General features: G+C 36.8%; 1 long non-coding RNA gene across 1 annotated transcript in view; it reads left to right on the forward strand.

Annotated features, from left to right (window-relative positions):
• Positions 1–521: 521 nt before the first annotated feature.
• LOC137205067 (uncharacterized) overlaps positions 522–27,811 on the forward strand; it is an 84,341-nt gene continuing 57,051 nt past the window's right edge. Inside the window, exon 1 of the long non-coding RNA XR_010933988.1 lies at positions 522–628. This is a non-coding gene — a long non-coding RNA (uncharacterized lncRNA). The remainder of the gene's footprint in view (positions 629–27,811) is intronic.

Genomic DNA, 27,811 nt, shown 5'->3' on the forward strand with positions numbered 1-27,811 from the left:
TGAAATACCTTCCAATTTTGATAGCAATTGCGTTAAATCTACAGATCAATGTGGGGAGAATTGTATGTTAACTATGTTGAATCTCCAAACCATAAACATGGTATGTCTCTTAATTTACTTAGATCCTCTTTCTATCACTAGCATTTTGTAAGTTATAACATATAAATTCTGTATGTTTTGTTAGCTTTATACCTAAGTATTTCATTTTCTTTCGAGTGAGTATTGCACATACTTTTTTTCTTTTATCTTAGTAAGATATCATTAAAAATGTCACAGTTTATCGAGAGATTCCGCATTTCTTTTTACAGTTTCATTATATGGCATTATGAAGTACCATACTTTAATTAAGTAATGGTCTACAGATGGATACTTGGATCATTTCTAATTTATGGCTATATTAAAAATAATTATACATATTTGTGGTAAATTTATGTGTATCTGCATGACACATCCCCAGGAGTGAGATGATCAAATCAGAGAGTATGTGATTTGTAATTTTGGTATTTGACTATTGCCTTCCACAGAAACTCTGCCTGTTTGTACTCCTACCAACAATGTATGAGAGCAACTGTTTCCACACAGCCTCCTCAACAGAGTTTGAGGGCAAACTTCCTGACACTTTTACACAGTAAGTTTTAATTTAATTTTATCTTACATGTGAGTCAGTTTAAGCAAGCTTTCATTTGCTTAGGGGCTGTTTGTGTTTATTTGTTTGCTTTTGGTTGGTGTGGAGATGGGCTGCCATTTCATGTTTTTATCCATTTTCCTATTGTGTTATGGGGATTTTTCTTGACAATTTACAGAAATCTCACTATATGTAAGGGAGGTCAACCCTTTCTCCGTGCCAGGAGTCAACACTTTTCCCGTTGTGTCATTTGCCTTTTGCCTTTGATTATGATGTGTTCGGCATGTTATAACAAACAATGTCACAATGAATAGTCATGTACTTAAAGCATTTCATACATGTGCACCACATCTGTAGGATAAATTCTTAGCAGTTCAAAGTTTATATACATTTGCAACAATATTCTGAAGACAGAGCTTTCAGAATATGTTGTTTTTTCTAAGTTATTTTGTAACTTAACACAATGGCTATAAAATCCCCACGAAGCATGTTTTTTAACTGGACAAACTGAAGTTAATATGGAAAAATAAACAAATGAATTTTTGGAAAATTCTCCAAAATATAAAGAGTCTGAGAAGACTAGTTCTACCAGACATGAAAACATAGTAAATGTCCTGTGTAATTATAATAAGATGATGTTGGCAAATGAATAGACAAAACAATGAAATGAAATAGGGAGTTCAATAATAGATACAGCAACATGTAGAAATTTGGTATATGATATACCTTGTATCTTAAATTACTGAAGAGAAAATGGGGTCAGCTACATTAGGATACCATTTTTTACTTTTCAGCTCAGCAAATTTCAAAAGTTTTATAATTCTGTAAGGCTGTGGGAAAATAGGTCCTAATATATTGCCGGTAGGTGTCTAGGTGGCTGCAACACCTGTGAAAGACCATTTGGCCATACTTTTTCTTGCTTGGCAGTGTGTATTTCTGATCTTTGACAAGGATTTTGCTATTGTTTTAGTGATTTTAAGTTTACAGAATTGTCCTCACCTTGTACTGTGTAGTTTGTACACAGATCTATAAATTTGCTACTCTGTACCATGATCTATCTCATGTGTCTTATTCTTCCTCTTCCCTCACCCTTTCTTTTCCTCTATACCCCAGTGTTACTCACCGTAAGTATTTTTTGAGTGTGTCTTTGTACCTCTGCATCATAGCTTTTCCTTGACCTCCCCATACGTACTTTCCATCTAATTCCACCCTGATCTATGTCCCAGAGGCTATTGACAGGTACGGACCAACAGGTAGGTCCTTTGCCACGTGGTCTCCAGTCAGGTTCAGGAGACCCGAAGGAGGGAGGAGAATGAAGTCAGGGACCTTCTGAGAGGTTACCTCAGACTGCTGTGCTCTTTGATCTTTCAAGGTAGCCCTCTTTATAGAACTTTCTCCTTCAGGTTCTAACACCTGCTCCTTATGGTCATATTTTTGCGTCCTAGGGTGGTAACAGCTCTGCTGTTAATATTGTCACAGTGCCCACACCTTTGAAAATATTCTCTTTCTAAGCCTTCCTTGAAAGACCCTAATTTGAGTGTGAAGCTTGTTTCATGCCGAGTACCTGAATAATTCAACTGTTACATATGTGTATTTAGATCCACCATGTCTTATCTGCAATTCTGATATATAAAAAGTTCTAAAAAGTAAATTTTGGGGGGTGGGGTAAATTTGTTACAAATTTTCTTCTTGGCAAAATCTGAGCAAAACTCTTTACAGTCTTTTTTTCTATGATGTAGAATGAATAGTCATGTGTTCCATTGCAGACATATTTTTTAAAGCTGGTTTAGCTGTCTTCTTACTATGGAGAATTCTGTATATACACAAAAGTAGGAGAATATAATAACCCCCCATGCATCTATTTAACCAGTCCCAGCAACTATCTATTCATGACCAATCTGGTCCCATTTATACCAACATTCATTCTTTCCCAGGGCCCAATCAGGCAACAGAAACCACACAGTAATTAAAACAGGAGAATTTTAGTATAAAGAATTACTATAATAAGACACTGGAATAATCAGAGGTTGGATAGTAAAAAGTAAACATTTTGTAGTATTAAAGGGAAGGGGGGGAGGGTTAGAGCACGTTTTAAGATTTTACACTCTAGAGAATACATTTTTTGTTATAATAGAGACAACTAACATGGCCCTGAAAATATGGCTCTGGCCAAACTATGCAATTTTTATGCATCTCCCCAATTTTTGTTTCTCTGAATTAATTAGTGTGGAGAAAGGTTTCTGCAAACAGTTCTGGTAACCCCAATTCCTATATCTGCTGTTAAGTAGGCAATGTAATTATTTCAGGGTGAGCCTCTCACCTACAGGAAGTGAATTTTTGCTGGTGTTTCTGAGTTTTCTTGGTACTTCATCCTCACGTGTTTCTATTCTTCTTTTCACTTTCTGCTTAACATCAGCATTTATATTTAATTTGGCATCTGCAGATTATAGATTACACTTATCTCTTTATTTTGCAGAAAATGAAGTTTGGGTTTTTGTACTTTTTCCTCCCTGCTGCTTTTCTATAATTTTTCGGCATAAGCAGAGAAGAAAATTGCTCATTTGATTTTTAATGTCCACACTCAGTAAAGGAAAAATTTGGCAATCTTATATTTCTAATTCTCTCTCTCTCTCTCTTTTGAAACTTGAGTAATAGAAATGTAAAGACTGGAGAACCAGTAACACTGTGAATAAATACAAATTTTGGAGATACAGAAATCTGAATTACAATCTTACTTTCCTACTTACTGTTTGTGCAGCTTACTGTGTTGAGCAATTTATTATTACTGATCCACAGCTTCTTCAGATATAAAATATGGATAATAATAACCATTTTATAGGATAGTTGTAAAGACTACATGAGGAAAGCTATGCCCAACATTTGCCCTCTTAGATGTTCAACATTTATTAGTGTTCCCCTGCTTTCAAGGACCCTACTGAACTTTTTAGCATGTGCGTAAGTAGTATAAAAAACCTTTTTTTTAAAAACAATGTATTTATTTGTTTGTTTATTGGCTGCGCAGCATGTGGGATCTTAGTTCCCTGACCAGGGATCGAACCTGCATTCCCTACATTGGAAGCGTGGAGTCTTAACCACTGGACTGCCAGGGAAGTCCATAAAAAATCTTTAAAAAAAAAAAAAACAACTAAATTCATCTAAGTAATTCACTTTAATATCTTAAACAGTTGTGCCTCTTGGTAAGGGGGGAGATCAATACATGATCAGTATGTAAATGGATGTAAATTGTTATAATCTTTGGAAAAGTAGAAAGTCTGATTTTTAAGGGAAACATAGGCATGAAACGGAAGTTTATTCTTGTGTCAAAAATCACACCAAAATGCAAATTTATGATTAAAAAAATAGATTGCCGAGGTGCCTTCAAAAACGTGACTGGGATTGCACTGCCTTCACTTAAGAGTTCTATAAACATGAGATCAGGTAAAAAAAATATATCACTATCTTCTTCCCTTCTTTTATTTGTGAAAAATACAAGTCATCTCCACAGATTGCTGAGAAAATTTTCTGATGCTTCTAGATGATTCTAACTTTACGTATTCTATTTATGTAGTGCTCAATGGCTTCTAAGAATGTAAAGTATAATATAGAAAATTTTCTGACAGTTCATTTTATGAAACTGTAGTTTTCATATTTCAAGGAAGGAATGAAAGGAAATGAATGAGACAAGAAACAAGAATGTTTAAAGGAGGGATGGTTGATAATAAGGTCAGCAGTTTCCTGGAAGCTTGCACAGAATATATTTCTGTCTCATTTCCCTTTTCACCACACACATATACACATACATTCGATACTGTACACTAACATAGATGCGAGAAAGGACAATAGAGGTGCATTTTCCCATTTTTGAAATATTAAATTCATATACATACAAATAGTACTGTTCTTGTTTTCCTTGTGCTCTAAATACATACATTGCCTCTCTACTGATAATCCAGTGCAGGGTGAAGCAAACATTTTTATTTACTTTTAGGACACACAGTCTCTTCTGCATATCTCATTTATATTTTAATTATAAAAAGGCATTTAAAAGATAATGTGGTTTTTCTGAAGGAACTCTGTGTAGTTTCTCACAAATAACTGGAAAAAACGTCCAGCTACAATACTTTATTAACTTCAGAGAACAACCTTCTTTCATGTCAAATGGTGTGTATTTTCACTTTGCTATGACTTAAAAAAATTCACAGATCACATTATTTCTCTTCAAAATTAAAATATATCTCTACTTAGAACCCATAAGTAAGTATCAAAACATGAAAACATGAGAACCTTAATTCTATGGATAGATTTGAGCTATGAATCATTATGACAATGATGCTTGGTTTTTGTAAGAGTATATTTTCGAAAGTGTTTTATGAAAGTTTCACTTTTCTTCTGTAAAAATCTCATTTATCATGTAGAAAGAAAACATGGTAATTAAAATGAAAATGTCTTGCTTATAAAGACTCATTAAACGATAATTCCAGAAAAGGAATTTTGAAAATAATTCTAATTCAAAGTGAAATTTAGTAATTTACACATATAAGTTAAATTCAAATTATATACTTATTTTTGAAAATTAACTTTTGAAGTCTAGTGATACATTTTACATTATATATCTTTAAAGTATCCTTTGTGGGCTTCCCTGCTGGTACAGTGGTTAAGAATCCACCTGCCAATGCAGGGGACACGGGTTCGAGCCCTAGTCTGGGAAGATCCCACATGCCGTGGAGCAACTAAGCCTGTGAGCCACAACTGCTGAGCCTGTGTGCCACAACTACTGAAGCCTGCGTGCCTAGAGCCTGTGCTCCACAACAAGAGAAGCCACCGCAATGAGAAGCCTGCGCACAGCAATGAAGAGTAGCCCCCACTGGCCACAACTAGAGAAAAACCTGCCTGCAGCAACGAAGACCCAACACAGACAAAAATAAAATAAAGTATCCCTTGCTTTCCTGAAAGAAAAGAAAAGAAATGTTTTGGAACAACATTGAATATTCAAATAGAAAATTTTGTTTTTGTTTTGTTTTGTTTTTTTTGCAGTACGCGGGCCTCTCACTGTTGTGGCCTATCCCGCCGCAGAGCAACAGGCTCTGGACGTGCAGGCTCAGCGGCCATGGCTCACGGGCCCAACTGCTCCACGGCATGCGGGATCTTCCCAGACCGGGGCACAAACCCATGTCCCCTGCATTGGCAGGAGGACTCTCAACCACTGCGCCACCAGGGAAGCCCAGAAAATTTTATCCCAACTCTGATGTTAAATCACTTTAAACTTCAGTTGTCTACTATGCACACTACAGATGTTACTGCCATAGTATAGATGTTGATTTCCTGCTTTTACTTTGTTGACTGAAAAAAAAATGCACAACGTGAGAGCTGTGAGTTAAGTTTTTTGTGGGGCAAAATGAGGACTGTAGCCCAGGAGACAGCATCTCAGAGAGCTCTGAGGAACTGTTCTGAAGAGGTAGCAGGGGAAGTCAGTGTATATGTGACTGGTGAAGGGGGATACATGCAATCAAGCACATATATTTGGCAGAAGGTTTCTGCTAGTGACGAGGAGCAGATGTTTCCGTTAATAATTTTAGTGCTTTTCTAGGTATGAGAAGATGCAAAAATTTGGGCTCATAAAAATTCCTGAAAGTATCGAGCTATCCAAAGACCTGTTCTGTCAGTTTTTCCCAGAACACAGAGTATGTCATTCCTGATATCCACCCTGAACTCCCTTCAAAGTGTGTTGAAAGTCAGCGGCTGCAGTGGCTAGTGACTAAATAAGACCCCAGGAGAATAGTGACTGCCCTGAATTCTCCAGCTATTAGTACTGTGATTTCTCTATGGGATAACTCATAATAAAACTTCAAAATAATAGAACTAGTAGTTTCCCCACTGATCGAGACTCTCATTCTTGTTAAGTCAAATGGGAAGGAAGCTGATGAGTTGGCATAATTTTATTTCAACCCTTTGGTCTTCTTAAAGCAATTTTGGCCTTTTTTCATATTTCTTACATTGAGTGAAAAGAAAGGAGAAGCTATATTTATTCTTGAAATCCCATTTATTACCCAGAAGAAAGTTTTGCACTGCATACATTCTAAGACTAGAATTCTTTGTCCTTTTCTTCTGTAGTACACTTTCCAAACTTTTGAAGCTTTTCCTGCCATGTTGTATTTCACTTTAGGGACCTGCTGCCTCTTGAAAATATTTGAATACCACTTGACCATATACAATGTTCTTTCACAGTCGTCTTACTTGATATCTGAAACAACGCTGTGAAATAGATACTACTGAACTGTAGAGAAACCCGACTTACCCGATTATAAAATTAATAGAACTTAATTACAAATCCTATGGACTTCAGACATTACACTCAATTCCAACACACTCTACAGACTCTTAGAGAAAAATCCCTGTGTAACTTATGCCAAAGAAACCACCTACAGTTTCTTAGTTGGAGATGAGAAAGGGAGGAAAAGGACATAAGGGACAATAAATGTTAGATTTGTTTAAGGAATTAAGAGCTCTTTCCTTAATTGACAAACTTACACAAAGACTAAAAAACATGGAAGGCTGCTAAGATAATTTGAAGCCACTAAAAATCGCTAAGCAGAGAATGAAGAAAACCAGTATTTACTGTATACTTTCATGTGTTGGTCTCTTTGAAAAGTGCTTGTAAATACTAATGCATCGAAGATCTATTGCTTTCTGTGTCTGAACTTTCTCCTTTGGAAATGATCCTTCCCTTCCTTTCAGATAATCTGTCCCCCACTCATTTCTCCCTCTGGCAAAAACTTTATACATATTATTGCAGATGTTGCAACCATATTATCAACTGACCCAACTTCTGGTCACTCTTGATTCATTCAGGAGGTGGGCACCAATTGGGACAATGAATCTCTTCTTATTTTGAACTTGAAAGTAAGAGTCAAGTAGTAAAGCAACAACACTCAAGAAATGTACAAAACCATGTTTTCTGCCGTGGGGACCAGGAAAAGTGTGTAAGATTCATATGAAGAGAGAATATGTTAATCAAGTAAAGACGGAAAGTAGAATAAATTAATATAGTTATGATATAATCACACATCTCTCTCTCTATAGTACAAGTCTCTTAGTCAGATCAGGTTGCTATAACAGAATACCATAGACTGGGTGGCTTAAACAACAGAAATTTATTTCTCACATAAAAAATTATGGGGGTTGGAGAGTCCAAAATCAGGGTATCAGCAGACCAAGACATATAATTAAAATGGCAAAAGTTAAAGATAAGGAGAGACTTCTGAAGGCAGCAAGAGAAAAAGAGAAAGTCATATCCAAAGAAATCCCATAAAGTTATCAGGTGATTTTTCTGCAGAAACTTTGCAGGCCTGAAGGGGGCATTATATAATTAAAGTGATGAAACAGAAAAACCTGCATCCCAGGATACTCTACCCAACAAAATTATCATTTAGAATTGAAGGAGAGATAACAAACTTCTCAGACAAGCAAAAACTAAGAGTTCATCAATACTAAACCTACCATAAAAGAAATGTTAAAGGCTCTTCTCTAAATGGAAAAGAAAAAGCTATAAAAAGAAGTAAAAATCTATAGGAAAGGAAAAATCCCTCTAGGGAAGACAAATATATACTGAAGGCTGAGGAACAAACAGTTAAATAAGCTAGTACAAAGATTAAAAGGCAAAAAATTGTAAAATCAATTATAACTACAATAAACAGTGAAGGGATAAATATGAAGGTACAAAATACGACATCAAAACACAAAATGTGGGGGACGAGAGTTAAAAAAATATAGATCTTTTAGAATGTGCTTGAAGTTAAATGACTACCAGTTTAAAACAAGTAGATATAGTTATAGGTCAACGTATATGAATTCCATGCTAACCACAAATCAAAAATCTGCAGCAGGTACACAAGACCTAGAGAGAAAGGAACACAAGCATACCACAAAAGAAAATCATCAAACCACAAAGAAGAAACTAAAAGAAGAAAGAACAGAGAACAATTACAAAAACAACCAGAAAACAAGTAATAAAATGGCAATAAGTAAATACCTATTAATAATCACTTTAAATGTCAATGGACTAAGTGCTCAAATCAAAAGACACAGGGTAGCTGGGACTTCCCTGGTGGTGCAGTGGTTAAGAATCCGCCTGCCAGTGCAGGGAACACGGGTTCAAGCCCTGGTCCAGGAAGATCCCACATGCCTCAGAGCAACTAAGCCTGTGTGCCACAACTACTGAAGCCCACACACCTAGAGCCTGTGCTCTGCAACAAGAGAAGCCACCACAATGAGAAGCCTGTGCACTGCAATCGCAATGAAGAGTAGCCCTCACTCGTTGCAACTAGAGGATGCTCATGCACAGCAACGAAGACCCAACGCAGCCAAAAAAAAAAAAGAAGAAAGAAAAGACACGTGGTGGCTGATTGGATTAAAAAGAAAATCTATATGCTGCTTATAAGAAGACTCACTTCGGAGCTAAAGACACACAACGACTGAAAGTGGGAGGATGGAAAAAGATATTTTATGAAAATGGAAATGACAGGAAGGATCAGCTCCTTGGTGTCCTCCTGAGAGTAGCAGTGGGAGTGAGCTCAAGTAGACAGGGAACGTGTACAGAAAACAGTCCAAGGTCTGTGGGCAAGGGAGGAACTTGCCCACAATCTTGAGCTGTAGTGCCACCTTTGGGAAAACAAAATAGAAGTTTCCAGCAGCCAGCCAGCCAGCCTGGTGCATTGTAAGATCAAGAGGAAACATACAAGTTTAAGATTTATGCCACAAGAGGGAGAAAGAGGCATGGAGCAGGTACATCTGGAGGTACATGGAGCAGGTACATGGAGCAGTATACAAGGCTGAAGAAGAAAGTCACAGCTTATATAGCAGGACTAATGAAAAGTAACTCTTACCTGAAGGTAGCTGGTAAAGATTGGAGGAGGTGACTGCTACTTCAAATGTGACAACATCAATGCAAGACTCCAAGGAACATGAAAAATCAAGGAAATACGACATCACCAAAAGATCATAATATTCCTCTTAAACAAACCCAATGACATGGAGAGCTGTAATTTACCCAATAAAGAATTAAAAATAGCTGTTTTGTGGAAACTCAATTATACAAGAAAACACAGAAAGACAACTCAGCAAAATCAGGAAAACAGTACAAGAACAAAATGAGAAATTTAATAAAGAGACAGAAAAGATAAAAAATAACCAAATAGAAATTCTGGAGCTGAAGACTTCAGTGAATGAAATAAAGAATACAGCAGAGAGCATCAACAGCAGAATGTTTAAGTTCATGAAGGTAATGGATTATCTCATTATTTCAAACCAAAATAATCTTCTCCAAGACACATTGTAATGAAAGTGTCAAAATTCAAAGACCAAGTGAGAATCCTTGGGCTTCCCTGGTGGCGCAGTGGTTGAGAGTCCACCTGCTGATGCAGGGGACATGGCTTCATGCCCCGGTCCGGGAAGATCCCACATGCCGTGGAGCAGCCGGGCCCGTGAGCCATGGCCGCTGAGCCTGCGTATCCGGAGCCTGTGCTCCGCAACGGGAGAGGCCACAACAGTGAGAGGCCCGTGTACTGCAAAAAAAAAAAAAAAAAGAATCCTAAAAGCAGCAAAAGAATAACAGTTTGTAAGCCACAAAGGAACCCCCATTAAGGTATCAGCAGATTTCTCGGCAGAAACCTTACTGGTTGAGAGAATGGGATGGTATATTCAAATCGCAGGAAAAAGAAAAAACAAAAAGCCAGCCAAGGATACTCTATCTGGCAAAATTATCCTTCAGATATAAAGGAGAAATAAAGACTTTCCTAAACAAATAAAAGCCGAGGGAATTCTTTATCACTAGACCTGTCTTATGAGAAATTGTAAAAGAAGTTCTTTGAGCTGATATAAAAAGATACTAATTAGTAACATTAAAACATATGGAAGTATACAATACACTGGTAAAGGTAAATATACAGTATGACATAGAAAACTCTAATCTGTAATATGATGATGTGTTAACCTCTTAACTATAGCATAAAGATTAAAGGAAAAGAGTACTAAAGTTAACTATAGCTCTTATAATTTGCTAATAAATACACAATATAAAAAGAGGTAAACTGTGTCATTAAAAATATGAAAGCGGTTGTAATAAGGCTGAGTTTTTGTATATGATGAAAGTTAAGATTCTATAAGCATAAAATAGATATAGATATAAATAAATAAAATATATATCTATATATATAGATATAACAGTATCTAAAAAAAATTTATGTATGCCTCATGGTAAGCATAAGGCAAAAACCTATAATACATTCACAAAAGATAAAGGAAGCAGAGTATACTACCACAGAAAATCACCCCTCCACAAATGTAGGCAGCAGGAGAGAAAAAAAGGAACAATGGAACTATAAAACAACCAGAAAGCAATTAATAGTTGACATTATTAAGCTTTTACATATCAATAATTACTTGAGATGTAAATGGATTGAAGTCTTCAATCAAAAGACATAGAATGGCTGGGTGGAATAAAAAAGCAAGACCCAAATATATTCTACTTACAAGAGACTCACTCCAGCTTTAAGGACACACATAGGTTCAAAGTGAAGTGATGGAAAAACATATTCCAAGCAATTGGAAACCAAAAAAAAGTGGAATAGCTACACTTATATCAAACAAAGTAGACTTCAAGCTGAAAAAGGTAACAAGTGACAAGAAGGTCATTATATAACAAAAAAGGGATCAACTCATTAAGAAGATATAACAATTCCAAATACATAAGCACCTAACGTCAGATCATCTAAATATATTAAGCAAATACTAACATATCTGAAAGGAGATATAAACAAAAACACAGTAACATTGGACTTGAACCACACTTCAGGGCAAATGGACCTAACAGACATATATAGAACATTCCATGCAATAGCAGCAGAATACATATCTCCTCAAGTCCACAAAGAACATTCTCTAGGATAGATCATATTATGGGCCACAAAACAAGTCTTAGTAAATTTAATAAGATTAAACTTACACTAAGTATTTTTTCTGACCACAATGGTATGAAACTAGAAATCAACAAGAGAAAAGCTGGAAAACTTACAAATATGTGGGGATTAAACAACATGCTCCTGAACCATAAATTGGTCAAAGAAGAAATAAAAAAGGAAATAATATCTGGAAATAAATGAAGATGCAAACACAACATATAAAAACCTATGAGATTCTACAAAAGTAGTTCTTAGATGAAAGTTTACAAGTGATAAATGCATATATTAAGAAAATAGAAAGATCTTAAATAAACAACCACAATTTACTATGCGAGGAACCAGAAAAAGAAGAACAATCTAAGCTCAAAGTTAAGAGAAGCAAGACAATAACAAAGATAAGAGAGGAAATAAAAATATATATGACAAGAAAACAGTAGAAAAGATCAATGAAACAAAGAGCAAGATTTTGTGAAAAGATATACAAAATTGACAGCCATTTAGCTAGCCTAAGAAAAGAGAAGTTTCAATAAATAAAATCAGAAATTAAAGATGAGACATTACAACTGATACTAACATAAGTATATTGGATCATAAGCTTCTACCCTGAACACTTACATGCCAAAAAGTTGGATAATCTAGAAGAAATAGATAAATACCTAGAAACACAACTTACCAAGACTGAATCAGAAAGAAGTAGAAAAATCTGAATAGACAAATGACTAGTAAGCAGATTTAATCAGTATCATAACCTCCCCAAAAGAAAAGTCCAGAACCAGGGAATTTTACCAAATATTTGAAGTATTAATGCCAATTCTTCCCAAACCCTTCCAAAACATTGAAGAAGAGGGAACACCCCTAAACTCATTTTACAAGGCTCATATTACCAAGATACCAAAGCCAGATAAGGACACTACAAGAAAAGTAAACTACAGACTTAAATTTCTGATAAATATAGATGCAAAATCTCTCAATGAAATATTGCCAAACCAAATTCAAGAGCAAAATATTGCCAAACCAAATTCAAAATCTCTCAATGAAATATTGCCAAATCAAAATCAATAAATGTGATACATCACATTAATAAAATAAAAATCATTGATCATCAATAGGTACAGAAAAAAGATTTGACAAAATATAGCATCCTTTTATAATAAAAATCTTCAACAAATTGGTACAGAAGGAACATACCTCAACATAATAAAGGCCATATGAAAAACCCACAGCGAACATCACTCAATGTGAAAGTTTTAAAGCTCTTCCTCTAAGATCAGGAACAAGGCAAGGTTGCCTACTCTCAAAACTTGTATTCAACATAGTCCTGGAATTCCTAACCAGAGTAATCAGGCAAGACAAAGAAATAAAAGGAGAAATCAGAAAGGAATACGTAAAATTATCTTTACAGATGATGTGATCTTATATAAAAGAATCCTAAAGACTTCACCAAAAAAACACTATTGAAACTAATCAATGAATTTAGTAAAATTGCAAGATATAAAATCAACATACCAAAATCAGTTACATTTGCATACATTAGCAACAATATATCTGAAAAAATAAAAAGAACAATACCATTCATAAGAGCATCAAAATCAATATAATATTTAGGAATAAATTTAACCAAGGAAGTGAGAAATTTAAAACATTGAAAAGTACAAGACTTTGATGAAAAAAACTGGATAAGACAGACAAATGGGAAGATATGATGTGTTTGTGGATCAGAAGAATTTATATTGCTAAAATATCCATACTACCCAAAGCCATGAATAGATTCAATACAATCCTTATAAAAATTCAAATGGCATCTTTCACATAAATAGAAAAAAAATCCTAAAGTTTGTATGGAATCCAAAAGACCCTAAATAGCCAAAAGCAATCATGAAAAAAAGAAAAAGAACAAATCTGGAGTCATCACACATCCTGATTTCAAGTTATATTACAAAGCTATAGTAGTCATAACAGTATGGTACTGGCATAAAAATAGACACATACCAATAGAACAGAATCGAGAGCCCAGATATAAACCCTTGCATATATGGTCACCTATTATTTGACAAAGGAGACAAAAATATTCAGTGGAGAAAGAATAATCTCTTCAATAAATGGTGTTGAGAAAATTGGATTACCGTATGCAGAAAAGTGAAACTAGACTCTTATACCACTCACAAAAATCAATTCAAAGTGAATTAAAGACTTAAATATAAGATTTAAAATCATAAAAAACCCTAGGAAAAAAATGTAAGGAAAGTGCTCATGATATTAGTCTTGTCCATGATTTTTTTAATATGACACCAAAAGCACAAGCAATGAAAGCAAAAATCAAAAAGTGGGACTATATCAAAGAAAAAGCTTCTGCACAGCCAATAAAAAAAATAGAAGAAACCTATATAATGGGAGAAAACATTTGCAAGCTATATATCTGAAAAAGTGTTAATATATAAAATACGTAAGGAACTCATATAATTCAACAACGAAAACAAACAGTCCAAGTGAAAAATGGACAGAGGAACTGAATAATCATTTTTCAAAAGAAGACTTCCAAATGACCAACAGGTACATGAAAGGTGCTCAACAGCACTAATTACCAGGGAAATACAAACCAAGACCACAATGAGCTATCATGTCACATCTACTAGAATGGCTAGTACCCCCAAAACAAGAAATAACAAGTGTTGGTGAGGATGTGGAGAGAAGGGAAATTTGTGCACTGTTGGTGGGAATGTAAATTGGTTTATTCACTTTGGAAAACAGTATGGCGGTTCCTAAAAAAATTAAAAATAGAGCTACTTACTTTACTTACTTGCGTAGTTCAGACACATGGAGGAGTCTGTGTACTTCAGTCAAATGGAGGGCACCACCAGATTTGCAATTCCTATGGAAAAAATCTAAGAACAATAGTAATATTTGTGGACACTTTTGTAAGCATAATCATAATTTGTACTTATTGTGTTTTTGTTGTTGTGGAGATAATAGTAAAAGTGGAAACCATGGCAAACTTGAGAACCTCTACTCAAAAGAACAGCTCCACCTTTACCCTGATGGTTGCCATTTGGGTTGGTAGGTCTAATATCACTAGATATTTCACATTTTCAATAAAAGTGGGAAATTGAAATTGGTTTGTGAAATCTATACATTGAAAAATAATTCCAAATATGAAAAGAAAAACATTCTGTGGGCCAAATACTGTACTGTCTGCCAAAAGAAACATGTCAGCCTGTTTACAAAATGTATGTATGTGTGTCATGACTTTGTTTTCTAACTTATTCCATTACCTCACTGTGATCCCCATACTTTAAAAATACCTACCTCTAGGGTATGACTCAAGAGTTAATAACGCGAAGAAAACATTTATGAAATGGTTATTAGATGCCAGGCCCTATGCTAGGTGCTGAGTACCTTATCCCATTTAATCTTCACAACTACACAGCTATCATTGACCTTGCTTCAGTGAGGAAATTGAAGATTGGTGTTAAATAATACACCCAGGTTAACCAAACTAGAAAAGGTAGCTGAGTGAAGCATCCAACAAAGGAAGGACACTCAGTAGTAGTAATCCTTATGCTATGACTTGTAACAAAGTAGTCCTGGTGACACAGATATTGTGTCTTCACCGCAAATCACCCAGGTGGTTAGTACCATATTTCTTCCCCTCCAAACTAGGCCTTTCTTATCAATCAGGATTGCCTTGAGTTTTAAAGTCCCTTGTCTCTGAATTCAGTTATTTTAGTGAGTTGTTTAAAAAGTAATAAGGCATTTATTTTTGTCTCCTTCCATCTTTATATAATCAATTTATCAGCCGTGCATGAAGCAATTTTTTCAAGAAAGTGGATGGAAGAAATTCTGCAGTCACATGCTTCTCAGGAGATCCTTTCTTTATAAAACAATTTCATGAGCACATATTTTTCTCACATATTTCTTAAATCTTCTTATACTAAATAGGTATATTTCTTTCTTGTGCTTCAAAGATTTAAGAGGAAAGTATTGGTTTACTCATATATTTCCCGAAGGACTTCACCAAATATCTCCCAAATCTTAGAGAATGTATCTCTAGGGCTTTATCAAGGAATATAACTTCTTTACCAGAGAATGGTTAGACAAAATTTCGGAGTCTCTTGATAATAATATGTGAAGAATCATGATTTATTTTAAAGTTAAACGCCTCCTATTTCAGTCTTTTTTTCTTGACTATTTCCCTCTTAAAAATGTTAAGACATCACTTCTAAAGCCACTTATCTCTTCATATTGTGCATCTTGAGACGTGATTTAATATTTCTTTATTATAAAGCCATAAATAGTAATGTTCACCCAAGGGCTCTGGACTTTTAACTTGGTTGTTCCAGCATCCACATGTGGAAATCAGATTTAATGGTGTGACAACTGGAACTCTATGTTGTCACACAATTCGTGAGTGTGAGATTTCATGTCACTCACCTTACTAGTGTTTATATAGCATTTATTGTTGCTCTGTATGGTGCCAGATATTGAGTCCTGAATGTTCCAGACTCACATTTTTTGTCGTTGGCATAGTTGTTAATACTTCAGGCTATATGGCTATTCATAATTATAGGTATAATTACTTTTCTCAAAATACCTAATTTTTAAAATGAAGGCAAATACATTTTGGCTATAGAATGTAAGCCATATAAAAATGGAGTTGTCTTTTATAATTTATCATATAAATTTCTTTTAAGAATTGTTTGGAGAGACACACATTCTGTTTGCACATTGAGACAATATTACCATTTTTATGTTTTTAAAAGTGAGAGCTGTCTTTGTAGAAACAACCACGCATCTCTGAATAGTTTTCTGTTTAAAAGACAATATCAAAGAAAATTATATCTTCCTAAATAGAAATAGGCCACAGTTGTCAGGAATTATGTACCAGAGCCTTAGTTACCAATATGTCTTGGGTAATAAATAAGGCCCCATTTAAAGATGAGATTTTTTAGTTGAGTTACTTGGAACACTGTTTTATGAAATCCAAGCAATATATTTGAATCTTGGGTGACTCAATTAATACTTTTAAATTAAAATGTTACAGGTTTTGGTCTTAATTCAGGCCAAATATAATTTATCATCTGCAAATAGGATTGAGTAAAATCGTAGGGTCAAATGGGTGAAAATATACCAGTAATTTTTGCCATAAACTCATAGAATTATAGAAAAGAATTGGAAGTCATCTAACGCAATCTCACAGACCTTAAGGCATTTCCTCTTTAACACTCTTGGCTAATGCTCACCAAGGTCCTCATCAACTCTTCCATAATGGGGTGGTCCCTTCTCACAGGAAGTATGTCCAATTATTGAGAGGCTATAGCCTTTAAGAATCCTTCCTGATATTGAACCTAACAGTGTTTCTCTACCATGTCATTATAAGTGCAACTCCTCTAGTATTTTCCCCTTCATTTACATTACTGCCCTTCAAGTATTTAAAGACAGCTAGCCCTCACGCACCAGTGCGAACACACCAGCACCAGGACCTCCTGCACACTGCCCACCCACCAGCCTGCCAGCACCAGTTCTGAAATATCTGGGCCAGGCAGCCAGAGAACACAGGACCTGGCTCCACCCAAGGGGGCAGAAACTAAACCCAGGACCTGGCTTTACCCACCAGTGGGTGGACACAAGCCCTGAGATCCCCTGGGCCCCAGCCCTACCCACCAGCATGTGGACACCAGCCCCAGGACCACCATAGCCCCACAGTCTGCCATGTCAGGACCAAGCCCACCTACCAGCAGGTCAGCAACAGCCTCAGGACCCCTGGCCCTGGCCCCATACACCAGAGGGCAGCTCTGGAACCCCCAGGAATGTACAGCCAGAGACCCTGGGACCCAGTTCTTCCCACCAGTTAGCCTGGAACCCAACTCTGGAACCCCCAGGAATGTACAGCCAGAGACCCTGGGACCCAGTTCTTCCCACCAGTTAGCCTGCACTAGCCTTGAGACCCCCAGAGTCCTGCAGCCAAGAGACCCTGGGACCCAGCTCCACCCACAAGTGGGCTGGCCCTAAGCCCAGGACCAGCCTCACTCACCAGTGAGTAGGCATCAGCTCCAGGACTCCTGCCTCCTGGACCTTCCCACCAGCTGGCCAGAACATTAACTGTGGAACCCCCAGACCCTGCAACCAGAGACCCAGGGACCTGGTTCTACCCAACAGTGAGCTAGAACTAGCCTCAGGATGGCCCTGGGCCTTGGACCCACCACCAGGGGCTGAAGAAAGCTCTAAGAACCCTAGGCCTTGGCTTTACCCACCAATAGGCACGTTTCAGCCCTGGAACATCCTGGACTCCAATCCCACCCACCAGAAGGACAGCCCCAAGGCTGAGACCCCTTGAGCTTGAGTCCTGCCCACCAGCAGCCCAACATTAGCTTTGAGACACCTTGGGGCCCTCAGCCAATCACGCTGGGATCCAACCACACCCACCAATGGGCAGAAAACAGCTTTAGGACACCCCAGACCCCAAAGCCAGCCATGTTAGGAACTGGACCTGACCACCAGTAGGCTGACACTAGTTCTGGGATCCCCAGCCCCTGCAGCTAGTAGAGTCATGACCTGGTCCCACACACCAGTGGCTGGCGGTCTCCACACAAGGTAGGGCCCACAAGGTCACGCACAACAGAAGGACCTTCTGTCACAACAGAAGGACCAATGTAGCACAAATATGGGACACCCCTAGAGTATATAGCTCTGGTGACCAGAGAGAATTGTGCTGCTGGGATGCATAGGACATCTCCTATAAAAGGCCACTTCTCCAAGGTCATGAAACATAACCTACCAATCAAACACATAGAAATAAAAACAGCATATTAGGCAAAGTGAGGGGACAGAGAGGAAAATGTTCCAAACGAAGGAACAGGATAAAATCCCAGAAGAGGAACTAAGTGAAATGGATACAGGCAATTTACCCAATAAAGAGTTCAAGGTAATGAACTGTAAAGATGTTCAAAGAACTCAGGAGAAGAATGGATAAACAGACTGAGAAGTTAGAAGTTTTTAACAAAGAGAAAATATAAAGAAAAACTAAACAGAGGTGTAGGATACAATAACTAAAATAAAAATACACTAGAAAAAAATCAACAGTAGAAGAAAGTGAAAAACCAACAACCACGAATACTCTACCCAGCAGGGCTGTCATTCAGGTTTGATGGAGAGATCAAAAGTTTTACAGACAAGCAAAAGCTAAAAGAGTTCAGCACCACCAAACCAGCTTTACAAGAAATGTTAAAGGGACTTCTCTAAGCAAAAACAAAAAGACTACAACTAATAACATGAAAATTATGAAAGGAAAAAGCTCCTTGGTAAGGGCAAATATACAGTAAATGTAGAAAATCAACCGTATACATAGCTAGTAAGAAGGTTAAATGACAAAAGTAATAAAATCATTTACATACACAATAAGTAGTTAAGGTATACACAAAACAAAAGATGTAAAATATAGTGTCAAAAAACAGTAAACCTGAGGAGGGAATAAAATGTGGGATCATTAAAATGGGTTTGAACTTGAGATCATCAACTTAAAATTTATATATATATATATATATATATATATATATATAATTATTTTTCTACACACACAGAAAAAATAAAGGAGTCCAAACTACTACTCCAAACTACTCTGTCAATCTCTGCCTTGCAATTCGTGCTTTTGAGCCCATACACTGAACTTTTTATTTCAGTTGTATTTTTGGTTTTAACATTTTCATTTTGTTCTCTTTATATCTTCTATTTATTTCGAGACTCTTTCTTGCCAAAGCTTGCTCTTTCTTTCTCTCTTCCTCCCTTCCTTCCCTCCCTCCCTCCCTCCTTTCATTCTTTTCTTCCTTTCTCTTTCTTTCTTTCTTTCTTTTTCTTTCTTTCTTTCTTTCTTTCATTCTTTCTTTCCTTCTTTCTTTTTCTTTCACTTGTTCCAAGCATCATTTTTGTCATCTTGCTCTTGGCACCTTTTTATTATTTTTTAATTCAGTTTAAGTACTTTCTGTTTCTTGGCATGATGAATGATTTTTTTTTTCTTTACTGAAACCTGGACACTTTCATATTATGAGACACTGGAACTTATTTAAAACTTTTGTTTTAGCTAGCTTTCTTTGGTACCACTCCAGCAGGGGAAAGGGAGAGCAGTACTACCTCATTATTAGCAGATGGAGGTTAAAGTTTAGGTTTCCTAGTGGCCTCAATTGACACCCAGAAGAAAGAGGATGCTCCTCTTTATTGCCAGGTAGGAGTGGGAGTTCTGGCTTATCAATTGTTCTCCATTGACACCATGGTAGGTGGTCTTTTTAACATTGGGTGATGTTGCAAGTCCGTTTTCCACTAGGTCTCCTCAGACACTAGCCCAGCAGAGACGAGCTATCACATGATGCTGAAAACCAGGCCTCCCATGTGGCCTTTACTGATAGGTGGTCAGGGAAGGATGAGAAGGTGAGGAATATAAGTTCCACCTTCCTACATGGCCTTCTCTACATAACTCAGTGGAAAAGTTTTAGTACATCCTCACAGATTCACAAGGGTGGTAGTCTAGGATCATTACTCAGCCTTTGTTTTTATGTATGCAGGTGGGGCCACATTTCTTACATTTCTTTTGTGGTGTTTGTCTGAGTAGAGTGATTATGGTCTAAAAGTTTTTCTGACTTGCTAGGCTGCTCCTTTCCCTGTTCCTTGATTAAAGGTTTTTGTTGGTGCCCTTTTTGTCTTTACTTGTTGGTATGTCTGGTTTGCAGTTTTCTTCAGCTCCAGAGTTGTGATATGTGAGGCAAAAATCAAACCTAGAGAAGTCACCACCTTATTGTTCCTCAAAGGTCCCTAGACAATCTGTCTTCTCTTCACCTTTCAGAATCTTTTTGTGTTTGTCTTACATATAATGTCCAGGGTCTTTAGTAATACTTAGTAGGTGGAATTGGACAAAATACAACTACTGTGTCTTCTCAGAAGTAGAAATCCTGGAGGTAGTTTCCTACACAATATCTATTTTCTCTTTACTAGCATGACTCATTTTTATTTGGGGAGGCAATGTGCCAAATTTAAAATATTCACCTTCCTTGCCTTTGAGGGTGGCCATGTGATCAAGTTTTGGTCCATAATAGAACAGCTAAAGTCTACTGTATAGGACTTCTAGAAGTGCTATTGTTCTAGTAAAAATGGACAGATGGAGAGGCACTTTTTTTTCCCTTCATCTTTCTCCCTTTCTTTCTGACTAAAATGCAGACATGATACCTGAAGTTAGAACAGTCATCTTATGCCCAAGAGAACCAAAGCTACTCAGTATGATTGGCAAAGAAAGAAGCTAAAAGGAGCCTGAATCCTTCACCAACTGCTTGAGCAGTTGCACCAACCTTAAGTTTCCTACTCAAGGAGTATTTATTATGGAAAAATATTCCTATCGATTTAAGCTGTGCTAGTTGACTTTCTGTTTTGCTCACTAAACACAGTCCTAACAGTTATCCATTCTGTCCCCTCCCACACAATTTGGAATCAAGCTATATTTTACTTCATCTTCAAAATTCTGCTCAGGGCTACTTCCACTAAGATGACTTCCATGTTCTTACCCTAAAACAGATGTTCTGCTCAGTTGAGCCAGCACCAAGTACCACCCTCTTTTATGCTTTATACAATTGTATTTTTAAAAAATTTATGATCCTTCCAACTTTACTAGATAACTTCTTGAGAGCAGGAATTATGCCTGCCTGTTATTTTCTAGCTATTCAGTAAATAGTTGTCAAAAAGGCAGACGAACAAAGTTTTTTAGATACCATTTGTGTCATTGCAATTTGTTGTTATTTGCAACTATTTTCCAAGTAATTCACTTCATAGAGTATGGCTGTTTTGGCATATTTCACTTTTCTCAACACTTCTGGAGAGAGCTGAGACACTGGACAGGAATTATTGCCACAGTTACACTGCATACATTTAATTAAAGTAAAACTACATTAATTCATCTGTTCTTTATGAAGTTGGCAAGCCCACTTCCTTTATGGTGCCAGTTTTTGGATATATATGTATTTTGGATCTAAAAAATAATTCAAAAAACCTGAGGATGTGGGGGAGCTTCCTTTACAGATTTTCCCAATTTTCTGCCTCCCTAATGTTGTCATGTGATAAATTGAATTGTCCTTCTGGGATCTATCTTGGAATCACTATGTGCTTGCTGTTTGCTTGCCTTGGGTGATACTAGGATGCCTTTATGACCACCCCAAATCCACACTGATTTTGCCTGAAAAGGAATGAACTACTTTTCCTTTCTGTTGAAGTCATCATCTTCCACTACTGAAGTCTACTTCTCATCTCTCTCCTTTCTTAAATTCTGGCTGAGTTCTTCTGAGAAGATAAAATGAGTCCAAAGGAAATCTCAAATCTGGGAGCTCCCTAAAGGTAGAACCAAAAACTCTGAGTGCCAGTGTGTTAGTATATGCTGAGGATAGGGTGAAAGGTGTGGGAGTCTTCTGAAGTGAAGCATGGAAGGGCTGAAGGAAAGGTCAGTTGGCTAATGTTTGCCTCCTATTTTCTTGATTTTCACACGTGGATCCTTTCGGTGTTTGCATTTTTTTTTAAGATGCATGGTACATTCTAATACATTGAAGAACTCTCTAGAGTAAATATATATTCATGCACTTTTTCTCAACAAAGTAGAAGTAAAATTATAAATGCATAAATAGTATATATATATTAAATATATACATATTTCCTACATACAATTATATAACAAGGAAATTGCCTTTCACAGTGACATCAATGGATATATTGAGTACACGGTGTTATATTTGAAATTTTAAAAATGTCAGATAATAAAACACAATACCTTGACTGTCAAAATGGGACTTGATCTAGACATTCCAAATAAAATAAAATATTATATCCAGGAGAAAGCATGGTGTGAAAAGAGGTGCACTATGCTAATGTTAGAAGATTGGTTCTAAGAAAAACATAATTCTGAGTATTTACTTAATTCATGAACCTCAATTTCTTAATCTTTACAATAGAATGAATATTTAATATTAATAATTAATGTGTATATTTAATGAATATTCTGCCTTCATTACAGTTGTTGAAGGATAACTAACATCATATAAGCTGAAATGCTTTAATACTTCCAAAGTGCTACAAATGTAGGTTTTCCTTAATATAATAAATAAAAATATATACCAACCATAATTAGCACTAGAAAAAAGTGGGAATCAAGAAGTTTCAATTTGTTAGGTTGATGGTGGGGTAAACTAACATTCTACATGTTAAAAGCTTAGCTTTCTGTGTTTAACAAAACATTGCAACAGTGTTTTTTTTCCAAAAGATTATCTGAAATTCAATTATGATGAAGCCAACAGATGCAGGAAATATTCTATATGGTGAAAAAATATATAAGCACACTATTAAAATAAATCCAATAGTAACAGAAAGTTAATAATGAGAAAGAGCTGTTCCCATTCTAGTCTCATTCCTCAAGCAAAGTTTTGACTCAGCTGTTTCTTTGATATTTTTCCAAATAATTTTTTTCTAAGAATATTTCTCAGTTGATGATTTTTAGATTCTACCTTTTGACTTTCTATAGTAAAGATGAAGAGTTAGCTCTTTGAAATCTCCCCACCACTCCCCCATTTCTCCCAAATTTATCCCTCCAAACATTGGAATTAGACCAATGATCATTGGGGCTTCCCTAGTGGAGCAGTGGTTGAGAATCCACCTGCCAATGCAGGGGACATGGGTTTGAGCCCTGGTCCAGGAAGCTCCCACATGCCACGGAGCAACTAAGCCCGTGCACCACAACTGCTGAGCTGGCGCTCTAGAGCCCGTGAACCACAACTACTGAGCCCATGTGCCACAACTACTGAAGCCCACGCACCTAGAGCCCGTGCTCCACAACAAGAGAAGACACCACAATGAGAAGCCCGTGCACCGCAACGAGGAGTACCCCCCGCTCACCACAACTGGAGAAAGCCCATGCGCAGCAACGAAGACTCAACACAGCCAAAAAAAAAAAAAAAAAAGTCAATGATCATTGCCTTCCTCATTACATTTATGCAAATACTTCTTCCAGAGCCAAAGTAATGCACAATATGTGGGTTTTGTATTGTAAATAACTGCCCCACTTTTCACATGCCCAATTTTCTGTCTCAATATTTTTAATTTATACATTTAGCTTTGTATCTCTCCATTAGCTTTCTATAATCTAGACTTCTTGATTTGATCCCATATTCCCTGAATCCCATCTTTCCCTTTCTTGATTTATTCATGAATTTGCTGAAGAATGTTTTTCAGGACCTCTCAAAATAATGTCATGGGAGGTAAGTGTTCAGAACCCTGGCAGACATGAAAATTCCTTGATGCTTTTCTAGCCTGACATGCGATGATGGTTTAGCTGGGTGAAGTTTTAGTTTGAAAAGCATTTTCCCTCAGACTTTTAAAGTACTTACTCCAATGGCTTTTAACAGTTGGTGCTGCTGGTGAGAAATATCGGTCTTGTTTCTTTATTCATGACTTGTTTCTTTTAAATCTCTAGAGACTTTAGGGTTTTCTCTCTATTTCCTATCCTGAAATCATATAATGATGTGCTCTGCTGTAGATCTGTTTTTGTTCTTTGGCTGGGTACTGTAGACCGATTCTATTAGAAATATATATACTTTATTTCAGGAAAATTCTCGTTTACTTTCTTTAACTTTCTTCCTCTGAATTTCTTCTATTCCTTATAGAACTCCAATTTGTTGAATACTGAATTTTCTAGACAATTTCCCTAAGTTTCTTGATTTTTTACTCATGGTTTTGTTTTCTCTCTCTCTTTCTCTCATCTCTGTTTCTTTCTCTCTCTGCAGATTCTATTTCCATATCATTATCTTTCAAAACTTCTATTGCAATTTGTTCAGCAATTATATTTTATGTTATAAATAATTATTTCCTGTTTTCTGATTTTTTTTTTCTTTTCCAATGGGTGGTAGGCAGGTTTCTAAGATGGTTTCCAAGCTTCTTGGCCTCTCATATACACACCTGTTCTTGAGTGTGGGAGGAAACTATAAATATGATGGTGTATTGTTTCCTTGACTATATCACATCATGTGAAAGAAAGGACTTTGCAAATGTAATTAAGGTCACTAATCAGTAGACTTTGAGTTAATTGAAAGGGCGATTATAGTGGGTGGTCTTGAGATAACTTAGTTGAGCTCTTCAAGTGGGGGCTCAATGGACAGTGATAGAAGAAGTCAGAGAGTTGTACTCCTTGCTGCAGGTAAGTAACATTCATGCTTCTGGGGGCCACCCTGGCAAGGAACTGATAGGTGGTCTCTAGGAAACGAGAGTACTGGGTTACAGCTAGCAAAAAGTAGGATCTCAGTCCTCTAACCAAGAAAGAATTGAACTCTTTCACCAAAACAAGTTGGCTTGAAAGAGGAGCTTGAGCCCCAGATGAGGGTGACTGCAGTCATATAAGACTCTGAACAGAGATGCTGTGAAATAGTAAATTTGTGGTGCTTTAAGCACAATAAATCATGTAATTTATTACACAACAATAGAAACCTAACAACTTGTTCTTGTTTTGTGGATGGAATATCTTTCTCACCCTGCTCTGAGGATACTAATAGCAGTTTTCTTTTGTTCCCTCCTTTACTTTTATTTGTTCTTTCATTATTTTAGACATTTTCTTGAGTTAAAATCCCATCTTTCCCTTTCTTGATTTATTCATGAATTTGCTGAAAAATGTTTTTCAGGATCTCTCAAAAAAGGGTTACTCCTACTGTTTCTTATGTTTAAATGTGAGACACTAAGAAAGGGATCAGGCACCTGGGTGAAGCCCTGTGACAGGATTTCATTTACATAGACATGACCGGATACATGGAGATCTTTTCACTGTTCTTATTTCCTTTCTCCAACGGGGAAACATCTGATATTCTGGCTAAGTCCTTAACTCCTGGTTGTTAGAATTCTGCTTGTGAGATGCGTGAGGAAGTCTTGAGTGTTTGACAGATTTATAGGCTGTCAATTCCTATTTTCAGTCCTAAGCCACTTTCTATTACACTGTGACCACCTGCAGTTTAAAAAGTCCAGAGAAAATGCCTCAGATTCATCTTTCCTAGGGGGTAGATGTTTGGATGCCACTGTTCTATGTCTCTGTATGGTCACCTTAAATATTGACTTGTGACAAATCTCCTTTGCAATGTGACTTCTCAAAGCTGCCATCCACTGTACATGTGGCTGGCCTCTGAGAACTTCTCTGGTCTGAAGCATACAGTGGTTGTCTTCAACATCAATTGAACAATTACCATTTTTTTTTTTTTTTTTTGGTGGTACGCGGGCCTCTCACTGTTGTGGCCTCTCCCGTTGCAGAGCACAGGCTCCGGACGCGCAGGCTCAGCGCCCATGTCTCACGGGCCCAGCCACTCCGCGGCATGTGGGATCTTCCCGGACCGGGGCACGAACCCGTGTCCCCTGCATCGGCAGGCAGACTCTCAACCACTGCACCACCAGGGAAGCCCAACAATTACCATTTTTAAGGATGGAAATTAAGAAAGAACATACTATTAAATACAGCTTACTATGCTGCAGAACTTTACTAAGATTATTATTATGCACATGGATGTTTAAACTAATGTTTACATTACAGAAGTATTTGAATTGTGAGGGAGTAGTGATATAACTGATTTTTTTATATGGTTTGAAATACAGATTTGAAAATATGGATTATTTTATACATGTTTTGAGGGAAGCTGAAAAAATAATGACTGGCATTGGGGAGAATCGGTTGTCATAACCGCTCTCCCCTTCAGCTGTTGTCTGGCTGAAGGCACCTGAGTATTTACCTTACGGCTCCTTCACCAGCAGCAGCTGATATTTGTCACCAACTATTTCAGTGGTTCCACTGCTCGTCACCCGCACCTGCCCAAATGGCAGCATTTCTGATGCAACAGCAGTGAAGCTGCTCTGCTATGGAAACTCTCCTATCAAGTCAGATAAACATCTCCAGGTAGGCAGCTCAGATTAATCAGCTCCCAGGTAGGGTTAGGGAGATGCTTAGTTATTAAGGAAACGTTAGGTATGGTTTCTGCCTTCTAGGTGAGTCAGAGGAAGAACAAAAAAAGTTAAAGTCCTAGAAGTGTTTTAATTATTTGTAAAGAATCTATGGCTCTATGTTAAGAAATCATAAATACATAAATACAATTCATGGGAGCTATTTTTAAGAAAGATATAAATATCAGAGGTATGAAAGACTCTTCATGCTCTTAACACCAAGTTCTAATAAAATCTAAGCATATGCAATATAAGCATACGCAATATAAGCATAAGTAATATAAGCATATGCATATAAGCATATATAGGCTAAACTATTACTAGTATTATACAAATAAATTGCTAGAGTTATATAAATGAGCAATGAGGTTTTAAAATGGAAAGATTCCCTGTGAAGGGTGGAATTGGAGCAGAGTTTAATAATGTGCAATGAGTTACAAATATAGCATACTATTGCCATGTTCCTTGTGTGTGAAGATAATTATATCTTCAGAACAGCAAACAAAGAGAAGGATTTGGATTTATATCCAAAAATTCTGGAGAATAAGGAGAAAACTGAAAATGATTGTTTCATAATTGACACATAACTCATTCTTATTTCCAAAGAGCTTCTAGACTTTGAGGAAAGATTCATCAAAATAATATTTGAATTGTTCACTTATTTCAACTGTTTCTGGATTTTTGAAAATATGATACAGCATTCATATTATTATTGCTTTTTTGTAGTGAGGGAGAAAGCAATTATTATTAGTAGTAATAACAGCAGTTGTGATTGCAGGGAGTAAGTTCAGTAAAAGCAGCAAAAGTAAGAGTTATATTTTATTTATTCATCTGACTTCTTAGTATATACCTATTGCAACATCTTGTAGGCACTTAAATAATATAAAAGTAAAAAACACTAATTATAATTATAGATTAAAGTATAAATGCAATGAGGCACAACAAATATGAGAAGACAAAAATATGCTAGGGCTTCCCAGGTGGTGCAGTGGTTGAGGGTCCGCCTGCCCATGAGGGGGACGCAGGTTCGTGCCCCGGTCCGGGAGGATCCTACATGCCGCGGAGCGGCTGGGCCTGTGAGCCATGGCCACTGAGCCTGTGCATCCGGAGCCTGTGCTCCACAACGGGAGAGGCCACAACAGTGAGAGGCCCGCGTACCGCAAAAAAAAAAAAAAAAAAAAAGCTAAATGCCCAAAGGTACTAAGAAAACCAGATTGGTTGGTGGCTGATCATATATAATTTTTAAAGCATA

Source organism: Pseudorca crassidens, chromosome 13 (genome assembly GCF_039906515.1).
Source record: "Pseudorca crassidens isolate mPseCra1 chromosome 13, mPseCra1.hap1, whole genome shotgun sequence".
Lineage (NCBI taxonomy): Eukaryota > Metazoa > Chordata > Mammalia > Artiodactyla > Delphinidae > Pseudorca > Pseudorca crassidens.